Here is a 22,886-nt window from a genome sequence, read left to right on the forward strand (position 1 = left end):
ACTTAAAGGGACATGGCAATAAGTGCATGGACCAATATAACACAGTGTTTCAGGGAGTCAAATATTTTCTATAAATACTTAGGAATCTTGTGTTTTGGTCTAGATTTTAGACATCGTTTGTAAAGTAGTCCTCTTCCCTTCTCTTCTTTTCTTTTCTCTTCTCCTTTTAAATTAATCCCACAACTTCTGTCTGTCCAAGTCAGAGAAAATATCTGTTCTCCATTCTTATGTGGATGTAACATGTTATGATAAATTAATTATATGACATCAATAAACATATTATGAAGAGCAGGAAGCATTTGCTATATGCAACCAAAATTTCATCATTCCTGGACATTTATTTGCATTATGAATTGGGAGCCACATCTAACATTCATAATTCTGTTTAAAAATAAATATAAAAAGGAATTTAAAGGAGCTCTATAATCTGGTGCGTGGGAACAGCACAACTTAACTTACCTCGTTTGCTCAGTTCACAGGAGCTTGCCAGATACTCCAGAGCTGCTCTCTGTCTTTCTCTGTCTCTCTGTCTCTGTCTCTGTCTCTGTCTCTGTCTCTGTCTCTCCTTCTCTCTCTCTCTCTTTCTCTCTCTCTCTCTCTCTTTCTCTCTCTCTCTCTCTGTGTGTGTGTGTAAATGTAGAGAATATACAGAAGCATGTGTTTCTTTGACTCTATAACTTCAGGTTACCAACCTTCTTTCTTCACTATCTTCCATCTGTCTTTTATGATTCTCTCTTGTAAACAGCTAACATATTCTCTATCTCTATCTCTATCATCTCTATCTCTATTCTCTATCTCTATAACTATCATATCTCTATCTCATCTATATCTCTATCTAATCTCTATCACTATCTAATCTATATCTGTATCTAATGTATATCATTTATCTATATCTAATCTATCTCTATCTATCTCATCTATATCTAATCTAATTTATATCTATATGTACATCTACATCTATATATATCTATCTATATCATCTACCTATATCTAATTTATGTATCTATCTATATCTATATCTATATCTATATCTATATCTATATCTATATCTATATCTATATATTATTGAAAGCATAGCTCTCCATGGGGCCCAACCGATGATAACTTCACTTCCTGAGCCATTGTTTTACACTGAAACTACCTTCAGTTCCTGAGCAGTCCTTTCCCCATGATCAGCCGTAAGTGACTGATCCAGAATGACCTGAGACACGGTTCATGTGTGGTCAGTTTCCCTAAACTCACCTCTAGCTCTTCTAGGAAGCTTTACCTTCTTTGCGGATTTCTCTAATGTTTCAGTCCACATTTCATCATGTGCAGCAGCCACCCAGAAATGTCTTCTGGAAGCAACTATCAGTATTGGAGAATGAGAGTCAGGGGTATAAGTTTGGCCACTTTTCTTTGGTGGCTTTGTTTTCAGTGTTTCCTATACATCTTATTTGTGCTTTAAACTGTCTTCATTTCCTGTCTCATTTGACCCATTGCATGCCCTTATATTTCCCCCTGGTGTTAGTGGTTGATCCCAGGGCCGCACATATGCTAAGCAAGAATTTTACTATTGAGCTACATCGCCAATCCTTTAAAAGCACCATTATTATGAGATAGGTTCACTAAGTTGCCCAATCTGGTCTTGAGCTCATTCTATAGCCCAATCAGGACTTGAACTTGCAGCTTTCCTGCTTCAGCCTGTATGCAACAGGTTAGATTAAGGAGGCCCCTGGAAATCGCTTGGTTTATATTCTTCCTGATCCACCTCTGCCTTCTCTACCTCCCCCTTATTTTCTGGAGACATAAACAACTGTGGCCCCATCTTCCACTGCTATGCCTACTGGCCTTGTCCTCAGAAACCCAGATCCTTACAAATCATCTGATACATATATTGCAGAAATAAATTAAAAATTTAAAAAAAAAAAACACTTTTCACCTGTTTTTTTTTTAAAAAAAAAAACAAAACACAAAAAAACCCAACACTTCTTTCCCTTCTGTTCAGGCTGCTCAGGCAGGGGATTAAGGGAACTTTTCAAAGGGACTTTTGAGTTGGTGACATTTTTAGCCCTTTGGTTATTCTATACATCACACAATCATACCTGTAGAGATCCCATTTCTTTCAGCTTAGTTCTGTCATTTTGTGTGTTTGTGTGTGTACACACATACCTTAAAAACAGGCAGTTTGCTAGCCATTTTCTTTCCTTTTTCAAATCCATTCCCATCCCTCTTTGCCGTTCTTTGTGGCTTCAGTGGCTGAGTATAGATACTGCATTAGTCCAAATCCTTTGCCTTCTGGCATGCTTTATGATGAATCTAGCATAGAAGTAGCCACTACTTCTTAAGGTATTGTTCCTTAGGTACCTGATGATTTCCTAAGTGCAATACATAAGATGTTCTCTTAGTTACCTTCACCTACCAACTTGACATAGCCCAGAGTTATCAGAGAGAGAGTCTCAACAGGGGAATTATTTCAACCAGATTGGCCTGACGGTGTGTTTATGGGGATATTTTCTTGATTGCCGTTTAATTTAGGAGGATTTTGCCACTGACCCACTGTGGACAGACAGTACATCCCCAGGCAGGTGAGCCTGGGCTATATACAAAGCTAGCTGAGCAAGCTGGAAGAAGCTAACAACTTACATTTCAATCTCTCGGGGTCTCTGCTTCAATTCCCACCTCTAGATTCCTTCTTGAGTTCATGGCCTGGCTCCACTAGATGAAGGACTGTAACAGATAAGTTGAAGTAGACCCTGTCCTCTCTAAGCTGCTAAGGGTCAATGTTTTATCACAGCAACAAGAAAGTAAACTAGAACAGATGCTTATATAATTCTTATTTAAAAACTGTTTTGAAGGTGACATTTATTCCCTCCCATAACCTTGATTTATTCAAATATCAAATTGCCAGCAGTATGTCCTGAGAAAAGCTGTGCAGACTTTACATATGTTAAATGGGGGTTTATGGCTTTCTCCATCATGGTTATTGAACTGGGACATAATTAATGTCATTCTCCTTTTAGCTCCCTCTTTCCTGGTGCTCATGAAAAAGACCATGGCCAAATGATTTTTTTTTTTAAATTAAGAATAAAAATATGATTTTGTACCTTAACTTAGATAAAGGTATCATTTTTGTATGTTTATGTGTTGTATTTTTCTTCTTAGCAATTATTTAATGTTGACTTTGCTATTTTCTCTTGTTCCACTCCAAGTCAACATTTTCAAACAATGCATTTCATGTGACACATTTTCCTTCCAGTTGAAGGCCTGTCCTTTTTCACCCTGACACAGAAGTTTGGAGAAGCAGACACTCCCAGTCAGTGTGGGAGGGGGTGCCCACTGGGACTAGGTGTCTGCTGCTTCACTCACAATGAAGGTTTCATCACGTGTCTGTCTTTTGTAACACCAGCCTGATGACTATAACTTACACCCCAAACTCTGTCTCCATAAATAATCCCTGGCAGTTTCATTACAGCCTGGGGTACTCTGGCTAACACTGGTAGCTAACTTAACTCCAATCAATCTTTCTAATGTCTTGCATGATTTGGTTTCATTAGGAGTCAAGGCCGCCACTCACCCTGTGCTTGCTCAGTCACCATGCTGATTTGTGTCTCTTTACTGTGTGAATGAATATGCATTTCAGAAGACCAGAGTCTTCTCTGGGATGAGGGTCCTTCCCAGTGTTCCACGTAGGTTCTTGCTTTGCATGGAATATGTGTTACATTTTATTAGGGGGCCATTAGAAAATAAAATCAGGGGAGAGATTGCAAATTGTAGAGCAAGTAACTATTTGTTAAATTGGGAACAGTATGGAATATACTGTTTGTGGAATAATTACTGAGTTATCAAACAGGCCTTTCTCCTAGTGACACTGATTAATTCATGGCCCATGTGAGACCATTAGGCTCCCTTCACATCTCTCCCCCCACCTTTCAGGCTTTGTTTAGTTCTTATTTATGCTCCCATATCTGCTCAAGAGCTGGCCAATTTGATTGTCAATGGAACTGCTTTAGATTTCTACTAAAGCCCCTAGAAAACCAGTGTCTTCTGTCATTTTCTGCTAGTATCTGCTGTGGATACAAAGGTGCTGAGGGATATCGGGGACAAAACTAATGTTTCTCTGTGAAGAGACCAGGAACCACTGGGTTCTGCGTGACCTGCCTACCCTCCATCTGCCCCAGTGCCATTTCCTCATTAAAACAGAGTGAGAAAAATGAGAGATAAGGGAATGTTTCCAGCAAGCAATTTTGTTTATGTGGCCACCATTCCCCCAGCAGACACTATCTGGTCTTGAAAAAGTCTCTTGAGTGGTCTTGGAGGTCATACTTTTATTCCTGACTTATTCATGTGTAATTCCTGCAAAAAATTAGACATCAAGAGCTCTTTCTTTGGTCTCAGCCATGCATGTATATAAATACACATACATATGCACACATACATTCATATTCATACAGACACACAGCACACAGATATACACACACACACATACACACACACACGGACACACACACGGACACACACACACAGACACACACACACACCGACACACACAGGCACATGCATACACAGGCACACATCACCATCCCCAAGCTTTTGGGAGACATTTGTCATGAAACTCAATTGGTGCCACTCAGTTCTTTGTGCTTTATTATTGGCTATTTGATCTTGCTTGTGTTATTATTGTCTATTTGATCTTGCTGTGTCATCTGTGTGTCCACAGTGAGCATCAATAAGCAGACTGATATGGAGCTAAGAGAGCCTTCCTTGCTCCAGGGATAACAGACTGAATGGAACTTATCTTCCCATCTCCACTCCATCTGCCCACCATTCCCTTCAGATTCTCAGCAATGAACTGCTTACAAACCACTTCCATTTTTTTCAGATCCCTGGTACCTGAGGGTGCATAATGGAGTCCATCACTTTTTCTTACTGCGCTTATCCCTTTCGTCTGCCCACCACATGCAAACCTCCACGTATAGTAGTTTTTAACTGTATGACATAAATAAAATAAACAGAACTACAAAGCCTTTCCAGTCTCTCTGCAATCTCAGTCAGTGAGCTGTGGCCCTATACATGTATACATCTGTGTGCTGTACGCACATAGGTATCTAGGGATACTAGTGAAATAAAGCCACAATATCCCACAAGGAAGTACACACAGGAAGAGGATATTCAGCTTCCTGACTCTACATGGAGAAGATAAGGAGAAACTCCCTGTTAAATATTTACAATTTACAGAATCCTTGGCAAAACTTGGAGATGATCTTAAGAAAATGTCCTTTTTCTACTTTCTCTAACAAACCACATTGAATAAACATGAAAGGAGGTGGAGTAGAATGACTCTGCTCTTCTTCAGGGTCACGGATTCCTCATGAGAGATCAACATTATGGGGGGATTATAAAAATATTGATTGTTTTGTGGCTAGACCTTCTTGGCTCTAGGGGAGCCCTCCATCATAGCTTATTTGTACAATCCTGTTATCTTTCTTCAACAAAGCTGATTCTGGAGGCTGGAATACCAGAAAGTGATAAAAATAAGGAACTGATCCTGTTTTCCAGTGTAGAGCTTCAGGGCATGAGAAGGATTTTTTTTTTTTTTTATCACATTCTTGGAGGTGAGCGAGATGTCAAAAGCATGTTTTCTTTCTTTTGACCTAAAATTTCTTGCCAATTTGGAGTTCTGTCTGGTAAGTCTGACTGCAGATTTGATTGAATCCCTGCCTAAAAGCAAAAGAATATGAAAAGGTTAGAGGAGAATACCAGGTTTAAGGGGCAGTACAATGGGTTGATTTGAACACCCATACTGTACCCCTCCTATTCTTATCTACCTTGAATTATAATGGCTCTTGGGACAAGGGAAAACACTTCTTAATGCTGCATTTGGCAATCATTTCTTTGACATAATGCCAGAAGCCCTACCCACTCCTCCACAAAAAAGTTGACAAATCAGAGGTCATAAAATGTGAAGCTTTTGTATGTTAAAAGACACAGTTATTTGGTGAAAACACAGACTCTGAAGTGTAAGAAGATACTCATGAATCCTGTATTTGATAAAGAATAAATATAAGCATTATCAGAAGAACTCTCACCGAATCCAAATGTAACGAAGTATCCAGTGAAACACTTTGAAAAGGGCTTGAACAGACCTATCATCAGGGTACACGGATGTTGGACAAGCACCCGATGTATGCTAGCATTATCAGTTTTGGGTAGTGTAAAACAAATACTTCTCCACACCCAGGAGGCTGTTGTCAAAAAATAAAAGGTAAAAATGTCTTGTAAATATAGAGAAACTAAATTCTTATTTACTGCTAGAAAGAACTAAGATAGTATAAACAATGAGAAACAGCTTGTGGTTCTTCAGAAGACTAAATATAATTACTGTCTCATCCAGTTATTTCCTTCCTGAGTATTTAACCCAGTGAAGTAAAGCAGATGTTCATATATGTGTAATTACATTCACAGCAGCATTGTCTGTTACAGCTTAAGGATGTACGTGACTAAAATACTTATTAATGAACACGCAGATAAACAAAATGTGGCATCTATATCACATGGACTATTACTCGGCCTTTAAAAAGGAAAAGATGCTGCCACATACCACTTACAATGTGTGTCGGCTACAGAATGAGGAGGAAGTGAGAGTTGGAAGAGTCTTAGACTATGTGACATCTTATGTGCTTTTGCTTTATGTTTTTAGCCCCTACCCTTGCCTTGAGGGGCCACAACAATGACACCAATGACAGTCAGCCTGAGCCTGAATGAATCTACAGACAGGGAGCAGGCTTAAGCCCAAACCTAGCACCTGCACCCAGAGCTACAGGAAAAACCATGAAGGTGAACTCTGCTTATGTCGCATGATTTTCAGTAACACACAGTTGATTGACTGGGCTTCACCATTATGGCTGAAACCATAACCTGGGGACCAGTTGTTCTGAAGCAGTGTTATGTGGAAGGCTAATCTTGTAAGACTGGTAGGTATGTTAACGGTCAGCTAACGGTGCTGCAGTAGAGGCAGGTATACCTCTTATTGTCTGCTGCATCTGTTTTATAGCTCCTCTGATCTCAGACTCTCCACCCCGTGTCTACTTCCCTGCCTCTTCCTCCCTTTCTCCATTTCCTTGTGGGTTTCAACTGTGTTTAGCTGGCTCTGGAACACTGGAAACCCTGGACCAGATATTTTATTCAGTGTGCTTTAACAAGCCCCCCATTAAGCCTCTAGGTAAGAGAAGATGGTACTTGTCTGAGTGCCCACAGTCCTTCACAGTGTCCTGTGTGTAGTCTTGTGTAAACTCATCACCCTTGTTCTCATCATGAATGTGTTGTTGACTATTTTCTCAGCTTAGCCATTTTCTGAACTACAGTGTGGGCAAAAGACACTTTAAGACAAAACTGAGCCATGATGATAAAGGTTGATGCTTCCAGAACACTGTGTATTCTCATTGAGATTCATTAGTAGTAGTAAACTCTTAGTAGTTAAAGTTTTCTTGAAGCTCATAAAATGATCAATTCAATGAAAATTTAGTGATTGTGCAGTTCAGATCCCAGTCAGTACTGGGACTCTGTCTGGGTTGAAACTGTTCAGGCCCTGTGCATGACTAATGTGAAGTTGCCCCTAACCTCGACTTTTACTAAGCAGGGCATTTATTCTTAACCTTTGCCTTTTAAGGGAATTGTGCAAGTCTAGGACTCAGAGAAGAGAAGATTTAGAGACCCATGAATCTTCCTTTGCTGTTCTTGGGAATGCAGTATTGACCTCTTATTTCTTCGCTCCCCAGGGAACCAGCTGAGCCAGTGCTGATAGCCCTTAGCTCTTCATTGCTGTAGCAGGCTTTCCTACACAGACATTAGTTCCCAGGAACGACTTTGCTCCTCTGCTGGCCACTTTCATCATTCATGCAGTGACCAGCAATTAATATTCATTGTGAAGTCTCACAGTTCTTAATCCTTTCAGTCCTTTACTGAACAAGTATCTCTTGTCAGCAAGAGCCCCAGATCTGATGATCAACATCCAACATACATGTCCACTCTTATTTTTAAGTCATTTATTTTATACCTTTTATAACACACACACACACACACACACACACACACACACACACACACACACACACCTAAATCCAGTGGTCTCAGTTATAATGCTACTTCAACATTTTGTTTTTATTTGTCAGTTTTAATTTTTGGTGTTCCACTCTAATAATTTATTCCGGTCCTAGTTTTTAATGCTGGTCAAATCATTTTAATTGGCTTCAACTTACAGATTAAAGTATACTGTGAAACTTCAAAACAAATTTAAACTTTATGATTGCGTGTAGCGTTCTTAGAAGAGAGCTATGTAATCATTTCTTATGGAAATATTATATTATAGTACACAAAAGTATCTTTTTAAAAAATCTGACTTGAGTATTTATTTGTGTGTGTGGCTTTACTAATGAACATTTTGTAGGCAGGAAATTCAAGTCTAGATGATTTTCCAGCCCCACCTCTGGCAAGTGGCTGAGTGTGGAAAGAATGCAGGACATTTTGTACATTTCACACCCTACTTGCCTATGATATGGCTCTGAGGTGACCAATGCTCCAAAACAAAAACAAGACACATTCTGGGTAAGAAGAACATAGTATGTGAAATGAAAATTCCCTTGTTTTAAAAATAAATAGTATGTGGGATAGACACATCCCTGTCTCTTCTATGGGCCCTAGACTTGTAGGGTTCCCTTAAAAGACAGATCTAAAGTATGTATGGTATTGTGCCCATCTCTAATTCAGAAGCAATCTGCAATAGTTTACTAAGTGTACATAAAAATTTAGATTCTACCAAGGGAGTCTTACTGGGAAAACAAACTGCTCTTTGTATTAGTATATTTTATTTTCCCGTATAACTGTCCTCTCAGAGGCTTATTGCTTCTGACTGCTAAAGTAGGCCTAGTCCTGGAAGCTTCTAGCTTCTGTATAATCTAATCTAAACCTGGAATATTTTCAACCTCTGAGGCTTGCTGTTGAAGAAGCTCACCCTTTCTTATCTCTGAGTAGTTGCTTCAGCTCAACTATTCTGGCTCATGCTCCTCTTCAAACTGACTGATTCAACCTGGCTTCTCTCTCTACCTGCTCTGAATTGTTCTGCTGGACCTCATACTAATCTGTTGGCTCCTTTTCATTCTCTGTTTTCTCCAGTGTCTATCTTTTTCTCTCGTCAACCTGTCTCTTTACAACTCTTCTGGTAAAACTGACTTCTTTTCTCTCTCTGTGCTGCTCTCTCTTGCGTAAGCCTCTTTTTCCTGTTTCTTCTCATGAGAGTTGGGCCTATCCTATTCTGCCAGATCTCTCTGTGATTCATCGTCTTGCCTGCCACTCAATTAGACAACATTTTCAAACATGGGTACTTCCTTCTTCAAACTAACTTTACCTTTATTATTTGGGATTACAGGTGTGTACTAAGGACATGTCTGTATTCCAGTGAGCAGGATTAAAGGTATGTGCTAAGGGAGAGCCACACTACAACTAGAAACAGGTTTTTTTCAGTAAATAAGACAAATCTGGGGTTCGTAGTATGATCGAATATCCTGCAGTAACTCTTAAGGGTAGGCTGTATGACCATGAAAACAAGCAGAAAACAAGCAGAACAGTGTCTTTGGAGATTCTAGTCTCTCAATGTCATGTCAAGGCTTCTTTGCCTTTTAAAAAATTATCTTTGAGTTTGTTTTATGTTATTTGTATTTATATTTTTCTTTTTTTCTTTTTACCGTATAGGTCTTTATGTATATATTATGGCTTCCAGTTTATGGAAATTCTGAATGTGCGAATTACCAGTTCTCTAATTCTCGTGCCCTCTCTTGGGTTCTTTTCCTTCTGTTTGTTTGTTTTGTCCTAAACTGATTTGTTTGCTTTTACTTTATCCCATTTTATTGTTATCCCTTAGAAGCCTGTTTGTTTTCTAATGAAGACAGAAAGGAGTGCATCTGGATGGGACTAGAAGTGGGGAGGACTGGGAGAAGCAAAGTGAGGGGAACCATAATCAGGATATGTTATGTGATTTTAAAGTCTGTTTTTTAACAAAGGGAAAACAAAAGAAAAAAGAGCATATATGTAGTAAGCCTAGATATTAAAAAAGAAACACCTGCCATTCTAAAACTCAAAACCATAGACTTAGAGTTCACAATTAGAAACAGCAATCGTGGCTTACTTATTAATTTTCACCCTTTTTTTGTATCTTCAGTTTACTTTGTGTACAATTTCTCCCTTTTGTCCAGCTTAAATGTCATTTCCTCTGAACCCTCTAATGTCACAGCCCTATTTGAGAGTTATTTCTTTTATCAACCTCCTACAAACCAGCGATAAAGAACTGAGCAACATCTAAGAAATAAGCATCCTTTAGCCACTGTTCACACTGCCGTACATGTGTAGCACACATCTTCCATTTTGCCCACCCTGGATTGATTTGGTGTCATTATACAGAGAAAACACCAGGGCTCCAATCTGAGGACCTGATACTCTTTCCTTGACACAGCTGATCATCTGGTCTTTTCTCTCCTCCCATCTGACTCTTTAGTGGAGTGACCAAACCACTGAAAGTGGTAAAATCTCATAGTCTTTTGGTAATAATCAAATGCCAAGTTATGTTACATAGTAAGAAAACTGATCCTCATAATTCTAGTACTTGGTATTGTTTGACCCCACAACCCTTTCTATCACCATGTGACAATAGCTCTGAACTACACTGAAAGACTCATAGCCCATCAAATGGTGCTGCTGACTGATGCATCACCGTATTAGACGTGCTACATTATGTTTCACTAATTAAATCAGCATCAGATGGAAAAATATACGTACTAAAATTGTTCACTGGAAGACTTCATGAGAGCATAGATCTATGTTAGGAAATCCCAAAGCTTAAGGCAGAGAGCCTTCATGACAAATATCATCCTCTCGTTCTCTACTAAATCCTTTCCCAACCCTCCTTTCACCTTAGTGTTTTATGTTGGTGGTCACCCATTTCCATCAATAGAGACAGCCTCTCAGTCTAGAAACATCCTCATTCTCCAGTCACGTGGTTTGTGGGCTTTCCCCACTTTACATTCTTAGAGAAGGAAACTCATTTCTCACAGATTGACAGTGTCTGAATCCATACAGGGACTGTGTCTGATTTGTCTCACCATCCCCAAGCCAATTCACAGAGCTGACCATGAGAATCAACCAGGATGGCTCTTCCTTTGCATCAACAGCACCATGCCCCCTCTTATTGGCTATTGAAGAATGGATGAGAGTGGCCTTTGTTGGCCATTGTCACATTGCAATGTGACAACATTGGCTGTGGGGTGACTTTGTGAGGTAGACAGTGGTATTCTTCCTGATAGTAGGTCACAGCAACCACAATCATAGAGGCATGTTGGACTACTCTGCTGTCATTGATTCTTAATCTCTAAGGTGCTTCCAGAGATGTCTAGAGCTGTCAAGGCTGTGTCTGTGAATGAACCAGTCTTTCCCCACTTGAAAGATCTCTAGTCTAACAAGGATGACATTTGCAGATTATTTATATAGTGTTTTTGAGACAGGGTCTCTATATATCCCGGACTTTCCTAGAACTTACTCTATAGACCAATAATTTGCCTTCTAATTTATGATACTCCCATTTCCTATGCATTCTAAATCCTGGGATTATATGCCTGGGCCACAATACCTGGTCTCAGAGTTTTTTAAAAGTTAAGATGAGAGAAAGAAAGTTGTCAAGTGACTTCTATGTGAGCCACAGATGTGTCTGCTGTGTTTAAGAATATGACCTCATTAGTCAGGATATTCCACAGATAAAGTGGCCAAGGCTCAAAAAAGAGAGGAGGCTAGATTAACATCTCATACCTATAGAATAGGGGCAACTCAGGCAGGTCTGTCTAATTGAGCCTCATGCTTTTTCCACTCCTTACTTTTGGAGAGATATTTTGTAAAATTCCACTCGAGACTCTTGATTAAATCTTCATGGAAACTTACCCTTGACTTTTATGATCCGAGGCAAAATGACAAATGGCTAGAAGGAAATAACAAATCACCTCTAATCATCTCTAAAGCTGTAAGCTGCTCCAATGAGTTTCTGGGTGGAAACGGCAATTGGACGACAGGATGAAACCTGGCAGAGTAACATCAGTAAAAATAACAGAGCAGAAAAGTCGGTGGCCATGTGAGGAATGCTAGCAGGTCCTGGAGATCAAGGCAGCAGTGCATGGTCAGTGAGAAGCATTAACATTTAATGTTGGGTCTCCTTATCAGTCTAGACACCTTGAGGCCATTTAGAGACATTTTTAGGTTATCAGCTTGGCAATCTTTTCTTGGAGAAAAGACATTTGGGGATTCCAAAAGCAGGATGGAAGCTCCCCTCTAAGTAACAGAAATGACTAGCAAGCTCATTGCCACTTATGATTTCAGAGATGTGTGTGTGTGTGTGTGTGCATGTACACTTGCACAAGAACACATGTGTCTATCTCTGTTTGTCTCTCTTTCTCTTTCTCTCTTTCTTCTTTTTCACCCCAGCTCTAGGCTGATTTCCTTATATCTTCACAGATTCTATATCTCCATCCTACCAGTGTGTGGCCTAGTGAGACTCTCTCCTTTATCATGACATTTCTTTCATAAATATCAAGTCATAAAATCACACTTCATGATTATTTAAATTGAAAATGTATAAATTATTTTACAATATTTGTTTAATAATCATCTATTTGTAAATTTGTAACTACAATAAAGTATAGGACAAAAGAAAAACTATTGAATTCATAAATGAGTGACATCCAACCTGATCTCTTTACTCCTCCAGTGAAGTAATGTTGTTTTCTCTGTGTTGTTCTTGCCTTCAGCTTTGCCAATGACTTTCATAGCTTGGAGGGATCTTAAGTAGCCTTTCTTCAAAAACACTCATGATTCAGAAGAGGGCTGTGCCTTAATTTAGTTAAGTTACTCTTGAGATGTTCAGGGAGGTGTGTGGCTCTACCTATCAGAGCAGCAGCATTTTAAAAAGCATTATTATTATCATTATGAATAATAATAATTATTATTGTCGTTGTTGTTATTTTTCTGGGTACTCTTTTTTTTTTATTAGATCTTTCATTTACACTTCAGATACCATCCTGTTTCCCCATTCCCCCCCTTAGAAAACCCCTATCCCATGCCCCCTTTTCATTTTGCATTTATACATTTTTTTAAGAAATGTTAATCATAGGCTTTATAAGTTTGGTATTGTTCAATCAGAGGTGTAACCCACTACCCAACCTAGATATATCAACTATCTTTGACTGGTGGAGATACATGAACATCTGCTTCCCTGTCTCCCCCCTCTATCTCTCTTTCATCACCTAGCTTCTCCTCTCCTTCTTCTTCTCCTCTTCTTACTCCTTTTCTTCCTCTCAGTACTCCTCCCACCTTAGCTCCTCCTACACATCACCCTTCCTGTTAAAAGGAAACTTTTCTCTCAAAACACAATTAGAGCATAATTATGCCTATTTGTACCAGTGAGGTACAAGATAGTCCTAATACCCAGTCCATCCTTTTGTTGACTAACCAGCACCTCTGTCATCTATCCTAACTAAAACACTTAGTTCTGAACCTGGCTTTTTCCTTGGCTTTAGGATGAATGTCAGCTGATGACCATACACTCAGATCTTTTCTCTCAAAGTAAATAGCTATAAGTTTTCAACCCCATCAGAAATCCAGAATGACTGAGTTGACTATAATTGTGGGAAGCACAAAGCATAGCTTCTAAAACTTAGCCAATTTATAGAGACCTCTGAACACCTGGACACTCGCTCTACTTCAAAACGTTGGAGCATCTGTTCTTCTGCCTTCTGGCCCAGGATCATCTGACAGACCTTAGTGCTGCAGAATTATTAAGGGCTGATTACTCTGTCTAGGCAGATATAATCAGTCGACTATTCTGCAAGTGTGTCCTTTTCTGGACAGTAATTTGTCTGTAGAAGGAAAGTGGCAATTCTTGCCTAGTGGCTGTCTCACCACAACTGGAGTAACTCCAAGGATGCTCAATTTCTTCTTAGAATTTAACATAGGAAGCTGTCCGGAGCAGACAGGTCTCTAATGAAAATGAACGTTAATACTGAAATGTTTGTCATGTCAATTCTAAGGATTTCTGATGTTTTGAAAACCAGCTATCCATGTAAGGTAATCTGGACTGTTGCCTGTTAACTCCACTCAGCTATTTCTAAATAAAACATAGAGAACACCCTTATAATAAACTCCAAGTCATGAATTTGCTATAGTCCCTTAACTCACAGGCTGACCATCTCAAATCAGTTAAAAAAGTTAAAGAAGGACTGGGTCTAAGCTTTGTATTCCTAAGTGTGTTATACTGGTACAATGCCTATGAGAGTAACAATATTCCTCTCACTCTTATATCACTAAGAAGCTCATGCCAATGAAAACCTTAAAATTTGTAAACAAAGTAAATTGGTGCCATTTAAGAATTTATATCTTCATCTTGATATTAATTATACAGATTTCTACTAATAGGTTATGGCTATGCAATAAACCCTAGCTAATCCTCTCTATTCCGACAAAACCACTACTTTTCCCTAGGGAGACAGCCCAACATTTACCACCTTAGTCCCCATGCCCAGGGAATAGGGGCGCTGACTCATCATTAGCTTCTTCAAGCTGATTATGGGCGTTGAGATATTAGAAGAGGAGTGGGGGGGGGGGAGAGCAAGTTGACAATCCTCTGATGCTGTGTCTTCGCTGCCTCCAGATGGAATTCACGGACCTCAGAGGTTTGAGCAGGTCTGCCCAGCTTGCTTGTTGAGTAGATACACCAAGGCTGATCATTCTGCAATATACAATTCTCAAAACAAATTTTAGTATCAAGATAGTTTTTTTTTTTAAAGAGGGCTGACATTTTATTAAGAATGTTGGTTCTAACCGCTTTTCTATTTTTCCCCTCTTTTATTGGATATAATATTTACATTTCAAATTTTATCCCCTTACCATATTTCCCCCACCACCCAGGAACCCCTTATCCCATCCCCCCTCCTCCTGCCTCTATGAAGGTGTTACCCACCTACCCCCAGCCTCCCTCCCCACCCTCAGATTCCCCCCCCCTCAGTGCTCAGCCTTCAGGGTACCAATGATCTTGTCTCCCACCTATGCCCAACAGGGCCATCCTCCCCTACATATACAGCTGGAGTCATGTGTCTCTCCCTATGTGCACCTGGGCTGGTGGTTTAGACCCTGGGGAGCTCTGGCTGGTTGGTATTCTTGCTCTCCTCACAGGGCCACCAGCCCGTATGGTTCACGGTTCCCTCAATTTACTCTCTAACTCCTCCATTGGGAACTTTGATCAGATTAATGGATAGCTGTGGGTATCTGTCTCTGGGTATGTCCGACTCTGAGAGACCTCTAAGGAGACAGCCTTATCAGACTGCTGTCAGCTTTCCCATCCTGACATCCCTATCAGCGTCTATTTTTGGTGACTGCCTATGGAATGAATACCCAGACACAATGGTCTCCCTACAACCCCCCCTTATGATTCTGACCCACACTGTGTCTCCATATTTGCTCCCTTGGTTATTTAGTTACTCCTTCTAAGAAAGACCTAGGCATCCTCACTTGTTCTTTCTTCTTCATGAGCTTCGTGTCTTCTGGTAGTTGAATCTTTGTTGTTTCAAACTTTTGGGCTAATCTCCGCTTATCAGTGAGTAAATACCATGTGTGTTCTTTTGTGATTGGGTTACCTCACTCAGGATGATATTTTCTAGATCCATCCATTTACCTAAGAATTTCTCGAATTCATTATTTTTAATAGCTGAGTAATATTCCATTGTGTAAATGTACCACATTTTTTGTATCCATTCCTCTGTTGAAGGGCATCTGGGTTCTTTCCAGCTTCTGGCTATTATAAATAGGGCTGCTATGAACATAGTGGAGCATATGTCTTTGTTATTTGTTGAGGCATTTTCTGGGTATATACCCAGAAGTGGTATAGCTGGGTCCTCAGGTAGTGCTATGTCCAATTTTCTGAGGAACCGCCAGACTGACTTCCAAAGTGGTTGTACCAGCTTGCAACCCCACCAACAATGCAGGAGTGTTCCTCTTTCTTCACATCCTCGCCAGCATCTACTATCACCTGAGTTTTTGATCTTAGCCATTCTGACTGGTGTGAGGTGGTATCTCGGTGTTGTTTTGATTTGCATTTCCCTGATGACTAAGGATGTTGAGCATTTCTTAAGGTGCTTCTCGGCCATTTGAGTTTCCTCAGTTGAGAATTCTTTGTTTAGCTCTGTACCCCATTTTTTAATGGGGTTATTTTGTTGTTTGGCGTCTAATTTCTTGAGTTCTTTGTAAATATTAGATATTAGCCCCCTATCAGATGTAGGATTGGTAATGATCTTTTCCCAATCTGTTGGTTGCCGTTTTGTCTTGTTGACAGTGTCCTTTGCCTTACAGAAGCTTTGCAATTTGATGAGGTCCCATTTGTCGATTCTTGATCTTAGAGCATAAGCCATTGGTGTTCTGTTCAGGAACTTTTCCCCTGTGCCTAGGTATTCGAGGGTCTTCCCCAACTTCTCTTCTAATATTTTCAGTGTACCTGGCTTTATGTGAAGGTCCTTTATCCACTTGGAGTTGAGCTTTGTGCAAGGAGATAAGAATGGATTAATTTGCATTCTTCTACATGTTGACCTCCAGTTGAGCCAGCATCCACTTGTTGAAAATGCTGTCCTTTTTCCACTGGATGAATTTAGCTCCCTTGTCAAATATCAAGTGACCATAGGTATGCGGGTTCATTTCTGGGTCTTCAATTCTGTTCCATTGATCGTCCTTTCTGTCTCTGTACCAATACCAAGCAGTTTTTATCACTACTGCTCTGTAGTACAGTTTGAGGTCCGGAATGGTGATTCCCCCAGAGGTTCTTTTATTGTTGAGAATAGTTCTCGCTATCCTAGGTTTTTTGTTATTCCAAATGAATTTGTAAATTGCTCTTTCTATCTCTATGAAGAATTGATTTGGAATTTTGATGGGTATTGCATTGAATCTGTAGATTGCTTTTGGCAGGATAGCCATTTTTACTAAATTAATCTTGCCAATCCAGGAGCATGGGAGATCTTTCCATCTTCTGAGATGTTCTTCAATTTCTTTCTTGAGAGACTTGAAGTTCTTGTCATACAGATCTTTCACTTGCTTTGTTAGATTCACTCCAAGATAATTTATTTTATTCGTGGCTATTGTGAAGGGTGTCATTTCCCTGATTTCTTTCTCTGCCTGTTTATCCTTTGAGTAGAGGAAGGCTACTGATTTGTTTGAGTTGATTTTATATCCAGCCACATTGCTAAAGTTGTTTATCAGGTTTAGGAGTTCTCTGGTGGAAGTTTTAGGTTCACTTAAGTATACTATCATGTCATCCGCAAATAGTGAAATTTTGACTTCTTCCTTTCCTATTTGTATCCCTTTGACTTCCTTTTGTTGTCTAATTGCTCTAGCTAAGACTTCCAGTACTATATTGAATAGGTAAGGTGAGAGTGGGCAGCCTTGCCTAGTCCCTGATCTTAGTGGGATTGCTTCCAGTTTCTCTCCATTTAGTTTGATGTTGGCTACTGGCTTGCTGTATATTGCTTTTACTATGTTTAGATATGGGCCTTGTATTCCTGATCTTTCCAAGACTTTTAACATGAAGGGATGTTGAATTTTGTCAAATGCTTTCTCAGCATCTAGTGATATGACCATGTGGTTTTTCTCTCTGAGTTTATTTATGTAGTGGATTACATTGATGGATTTCCGAATATTGAACCATCCCTGCATTCCTGGGATAAAGCCTACTTGATCTTGATGGATAATTGTTTTGATGTGTTGTTGGATTCGGTTTGCGAGAATTTTATTGAGTATTTTTGCATCAATATTCATAAGAGAGATTGGTCTGTAGTTCTCTTTCTTTGTTGGGTCTTTCTGTGGTTTAGGTATGAGTGTAATGGTAGCTTCATAGAATAAATTGGGTAGTGTTCCTTCTGTTTCTATTCGATGGAATAACTTGAAGAGGATTGGTATTAGGTCTTCCTTGAAGGTCTGAAAGAATTCTGCACTGAAACCATCTGGCCCCGGACATTTTTTGGTGGGAAGATTTTTAATGACTGTGTCTATTTCTTTAGGCGTTATGGGACTGTTTAGGTGGTTTATCTGCTCCTCCTTTAACTTTGGTACCTGGTATCTATCTAGAAAATTGTCCATTTCCTCCAGATTTTCCAATTTTGTTGAGTATAGGCCTTTGTAGTAGGATCTGATAATTTTTTTAATTTCCTCTGTTTCTGTTGTTATGTCTCCCTTTTCAGTTCTGATTTTATTAATTTGAATGCTGTCTCTGCGCCCTTTGGTTAGTCTGGCTAAGGGTTTGTCTATCTTGTTGATTTTCTCAAAGAACCAGCTCCTGGTTTTGTTGATATTTTGTATAGTTCTTTTTGTTTCGACTTGGTTGATTTCAGCCCTGAGTTTGATTATTTCCTGCCGTCTAATCCTCTTGGGTATACTAGCTTCTTTTTGTTCTAATGCTTTCAGGTTTGCTGTCAAGTTGTTGGTGTATGCTCTTTCCACTTTCTTTTTGTGAGCACTTAGAGCTATGATTTTTCCTCTTAGTACTGCTTTCAATGAGTCCCACATGTTTTGATATGATGTGTCCTCATTTTCATTTAAATCTAAAAAGTCTTTAATTTCTTTCTTAATTTCTTCCTTGACCAAGTTGTCATTGAGTAGAGCATTGTTCAGTTGCCAAGTGTATGTCGGTTTTCTGATGTTTTTGTCCATGTCAAAGACAAGTCTTAATCCATGGTGGTCTGATAAGGTGCTGGGGATTATTTCAATCTTTTTGTATCTGTTGAGGCCTGTTTTGTGACCAATTATATGGTCTATTTTCGAGAAGGTACCATGAGGTGCTGAGAAGAAGGTGTATTCTTTTGTTTTAGGGTGAAATGTTCTATAGATGTCAGTTAAGTCCAATTGGTTCATAACTTCTGTTAGTTTCATTGTGTCTCGATTTAGTTTCTGTTTCCATGACCTGTCCATAGCTGAGAGTGGGGTGTTGAAATCTCCCACTATTATTGTGTAGGGTGCAATGTATGCTTTAAGTTTTAGTAAAGTGTCTTTTATGTATGTGGGTGCCCTTACATTTGGGGCATAGATGTTGAGAATTGCAAGTTCCTCTTGGTACATTTTTCCTTTGATGAATATGAAGTGTCCTTCTTTATCTTTTTTGATTACTTCTGGTTGAAAACTGATTTTATTTGATATTAGAATCGCTACTCCAGCTTGTTTCTTGGGACCATTTGCTTGGTAGATTGTTTTCCAACCTTTTACTCTGAGGTAGTGTCTGTCCTTTCCACAGAGGTGCGTTTCCTGAATGCAGCAAAATGTTGGGTCCTGTTTACATATCCAGTCTGATAGTCTATGTCTTTTTACTGGAGAATTGAGTCCATTGATATTAAGAGATATTAAGGAAAAATGAGTGTTGTTTCCTGTTATTTTTGTTATTGGCAGTGGGGATATGTTTGTGTAGCTACCTTCTTTTACGGTTTTTGGAAGATTACTTTCCTGCTTTATCCAGGTTGTAGTTTCCCTCCTTGTGATGGAGTTTTCCACCAATTATCCTTTGAAGTGCTGGGTTTGTGTTGAGGTACTGTGTAAATTTGGATTTGTCATGGAATATTTTGGTTTCTCCATCAATAATGATTGACAGTTTTGCTGGGTATAGTAGTCTGGGCTGACATTTATGTTCTTTTAGGGTCTGTATGATATCAGTCCAGGATCTTCTGGCTTTTATGGTCTCTGGTGAGAAGTCTGGTGTAATTCTTATAGGTCTGCCTTTATATGTTACTTTGCCTTTTTCCCTTACTGCTTTTAGTATTTTTTCTTTGTTTTGTACATTTGATGTTTTGACTATTATGTGGTGGGAAGTATTTCTTTTCTGGTCTAAACTATTTGGAGTTCTGTAGGCTTCTTATATATTTATGGACATCTCTTTCTTTAGGTTAGGGAAGTTTTCCTCTATAATTTTGTTGAGAATATTTACTGGTCCTTTAAGTTGGGAGTCTTCCCCCTCATCTATTCCTATTATCCTTAGGTTTGGCCTTCTCATTGTGTCTTGGATTTCTTGTATATTTTGGGTTAGTAGCTTTTTGTATTTTGCATTTTCTTTGACAGTTGTGTCTATGTTTTCCATGGTATCTTCTGCACATGAGATTCTCTCTTCCATCTCTTGTATTCTGTTGGTAATACTTGTATCTATGACTCCTGATCGTTTTTTTAAGTTTTCTATCTCCAGGGTGTTCTCCCTTTGTGATTTCTTTATTGTTTCTACTTCCGTTTTTAGATCCTGCATGGTTTTGTTTAATTCCTTCTCCTGTTTGGTTGCATTTTCTTGTAATTCCTTAAGGGATTTTTGTGTTTCCTCTCTAAGGGTTTCTATCTGTTCTTTGAGAGTGTTATTTATGTCTTTCTTAAAGTCCTCTATCATCATCATGAGAAGTGATTTTAATTCTGAATCCTGCTTTTCTGGTGTGATGGGGTGTTCAGGGCTTGCTATGATGGGGGAACTGGGTTCTGATGATGCCATGTAACTTTGGTTTCTGTTGCTTACGTTCTTGCGCCTGCCTTTTGCCATCTGGTTAATTCTAGTGCTACCTGTACTTCTGTCTCTGATTGAAGCCTGTCTTTCCAGTTGTCTCTCTTTTGTTTGGTCTTCTAGGAGTCCAGATGTCTTTGTGGTTTTTTTCCAGCTGCCCTGATTACAGTGGTATCTCTAGGATGCCTCAGGATATGGTGCCTCCAAGGTAGCAGTCCAGCTAGATGTCTGCTGTTCTGGGTGCAGTGTCTCCTCTTGGATATCTCAGGGTATGTTGTCTGACACTCTGAGTTCAGTTGTTCCTCTGTGGCTCTGGGTTGAGCGGACCTTCCAGTATGTCTCAGGTGGAATCCGGGGTCCACACAACTGCAGACCTGGTAGAGGTCTGGTCTGGGACTCAGACCCTGCAGGCCTCAGACCGGAGGGGGGGCGAGCAGCAGAAGGAGCGTGCTAGTGCTGGCTATGGGTTCTATGGATCCCCCAGAATGTGTCTGGGGGACTCCTGGGTGCACTTATCCTTAGGCCTCAGACTGCAAGAGGGGCGAGCAGGGGAAGGGGTGTGCTAGCGCTGGCTATGGGTTCTATGGATCCCCCAGAATGTGTCTGGGGGGCTCCTAGGTGCACTCACTCACAGGCCTCAGACTGCAGGAGGGGCGAGCAGCAGACGGGGCGTGCTAGCGCTGGCTATGGGTTCTATGGATCCCCCAGAATGTGTCTGGGGGGCTCCTGGGTGCACTTACCCGCAGGCCTCAGACTGCAGGAGGGGCGAGCAGCGGACGGGGCGTGCTAGCGCTGGCTATGGGTTCTATGGATCCCCCAGAATGTGTCTGGGGGGCTCCTGGGTGCACTTACCCGCAGGCCTCAGACTGGAGGAGGGGCGAGCCCTGGGTACTCTTTCAGAGTGTTGTGAGCTCTCTTTCCTGTGTGTCCTGGTACTCAACTTTCATCTTCTCATTTTATTTAACCCTCTTTTTCTCCCGTGTTCCATTTTTGCCATTGTTATTGCTGTTTTTTCCCTAGCTACAGGGAACAAATTTCATGTCCTGCAGGAATCCCCTACATGTGTTTACAGTTGGAATATGTAAGAAAACTCAGACTTCTCCTATCACATTAGCTTTCTATTTTAAGGTACAGCATTTGAAGTGATTAATGAATACCCTAGAATTTAAACTTATGTGCAGATCCTTGCTGTACCAATCTTAACTCACCGCAGTTTCTTTAGTTCCTAGGACAGAACTTAATGCACAATAAATAGTCTGGCAATGAATATACTCTCAATCAGTGAATTTATATCTTCTCCTCCATAAGAATAAAATGTCCCCGCTCCTGTTAGACTGATAAATATTCAAAAGTCAGATTGCAGATAAAGGTAGGACTTGCCTGGTGTGGTAAATGCATTTCTGAAGAATTAAATTGAATTACTTTTAAATGTGCTAAGAAGATTGCTATTTAAAGGGCTCATTTAGTGGAGCTTTTCATGAAGCTGAGAACGTGATTACAAAAGTAAGCATTGCTTATCCCTATCAGCCTCAATGGCTGCTAAAGCCATCAGAGCCTCAGGGGGTTGAGTGTATCTGCTGGTGTGGAGGGACAAGTGCAGAGCAGCTCTCACTGGATTTGGGGGGATGATGAAACACAAGGTGGAGATCTTAGCCTAACATCTATGCAACTTGGAAGACAGATTCTGACCTCTGAATACAGAGCTGTCTCATGGACATTACTCTTCTGAAACAGCATCTTCTTATGCTTCGAGGAAATCTAGTACGGATATGTTGTTCCTGAAATTACTGTATGACAGAATTTCAGCATTGGAAAGGGTTCTAATCCAACCACTTATGATATGACTAAAGAAAAGAAGGTCCATGTGGTAAGGAAACTGGCCAAAGTGGGAAAAAAGAACTATTGATGAACTAGACTACAAACAGACCTTAGGACTCAGACCAGGGATCTGTCTGTTTGTACACTGATTTTCTTGTAATGAAGTTAACCAATGCCAAGATTCAAATTCACTTATTATATAAAGCATCTGAGATGACAATGTAAACTCTAAAATCAAAAGATCTATAATTCAGTATAAGCCCATATATAAAATTTTATTGACTTTCATACTACCTCTGGGTACCTCAGTTTCCTTAACTTCAAAAAAAAAAAAAATGTAACTATAGAAGAACCAACCTTAAAGTGTAGGCATCTTTCTTATGAAAGAATGCCCATGGGAAACTTATATGAGAACCAGGAACTTAGAGACTTATTAGTAATAATGTTCATGATGATGACAATAATGAATGAGGTTGGGTTGGAATCTCCTTTTACTCTTGAC

The 22,886-nt window shown here is 39.8% G+C and overlaps 1 long non-coding RNA gene across 2 annotated transcripts in view; it reads left to right on the forward strand.

Moving 5' to 3' along the window:
* The window catches only part of LOC143434090 (uncharacterized), a 172,025-nt gene that overhangs the window by 27,394 nt on the left and 121,745 nt on the right, over positions 1-22,886 (forward strand). The window contains exon 3 of one of the 2 annotated variants that reach the window (XR_013103298.1): positions 9,404-9,448. The exons of the other annotated variant lie outside the window; for it this stretch is intronic. This is a non-coding gene — a long non-coding RNA (uncharacterized LOC143434090). The remainder of the gene's footprint in view (positions 1-9,403; positions 9,449-22,886) is intronic. 2 annotated transcript variants of the gene reach the window in all.

Source organism: Arvicanthis niloticus, chromosome 13 (assembly GCF_011762505.2).
Source record: "Arvicanthis niloticus isolate mArvNil1 chromosome 13, mArvNil1.pat.X, whole genome shotgun sequence".
Lineage (NCBI taxonomy): Eukaryota > Metazoa > Chordata > Mammalia > Rodentia > Muridae > Arvicanthis > Arvicanthis niloticus.